Source organism: Elephantulus edwardii, unplaced genomic scaffold (assembly GCF_000299155.1).
Source record: "Elephantulus edwardii isolate Elephantulus edwardi_28Jun2011 unplaced genomic scaffold, EleEdw1.0 scaffold00149, whole genome shotgun sequence".
NCBI lineage: Eukaryota > Metazoa > Chordata > Mammalia > Macroscelidea > Macroscelididae > Elephantulus > Elephantulus edwardii.
The window spans coordinates 883,582-884,704 of record NW_006399899.1 but is presented as its reverse complement, the minus strand read 5'-3'; positions in this window follow the sequence as shown (position 1 = coordinate 884,704).

The window sequence follows — 1,123 nt, the reverse complement described above, 5'->3', positions numbered from 1 at the left end:
TGTATTCAAATTTTGTAAATCACCTAGTAGAAAATTAAAATGAAAAAAGAATAAAATTTCCTGAATTGATTACTGCCATACTTAGGATATTGGTGGATCAGGTATAGAATAATTGCCTCCTTCACTGGAGAGGTGAATTTGATTCCTGACCAATGTGTCTCATGTACACCTACCACTCATCTATAATTGATGGCTTGAGCGCAGCTGTGATGTTGGCCAGGCTTCGGTAGAGCTGTAGGACTAAGATACAAGAAGAAAAAAAGCCATGGTGACCTATTGTCTATTATTTAATCAGTGAAAACCTGTGGATCACAACTGTCTGATCTGCCACCTCTTGTGGAATGGCACAGAAAGGGTCTGAGAGCATTTCGTTCTGTTGTGTACTGAGATGCATGAGTTTGGAGTTGACTTGACAGCAGCTATGAAAATAGCAATCCTTTTGAGATTCTTGAAAATATGGATTGCTAACAAGTCTCAGACAGTTTTTGGAAGTAGTGGTAGAAATTTCTTTTTTGAATTATAGATTTTCTTTTTATTTGATATACTTTTTTAGTTTATTTTGAAGAGAGTATCCCATATGCCTTAACAGAGTGGGATGACCTGGCAGTCATTTTACAGCAGCTCAGAGGGGTTGAGCATGGCAGAGAATATGATGATAAAGCAGGATAAGAAGTCCCAGTTTGTTTGTAGAATTACTGTGAGTTGTGGCTGACTTACTGACACCTAAGAGCAATAACAACAATACATTTTTATATAAACTTCTACATTTTAAAAATTAAAAAAATGAAACAATGAGCACCTTTGTTTCTGCTATACAAGAATAACAAATCCTAAGGTACTGATGTACCTGCTTCCCAATTTCTTAAATAACTTTTCTGTTTTAATGAAGAGGAAAGGAAGTCATTAAGACAACATTATCCATCAAGGTATATGTTTCAAGTAATAGATTTATAAAAATGTGGCCTTTTTCTAACTTTCTGTTATTGGTGGGTTGTTATCTACTTTTTAACATTTAAATTTTTTTAAAAAAAACCTTGTGTTTTTAGTCATTCCTGTAAGTCGTGTTTTGTACATGTATTTTGTGTACATGTGTACATTATTAGTGTTTCATTCATGTAAATTG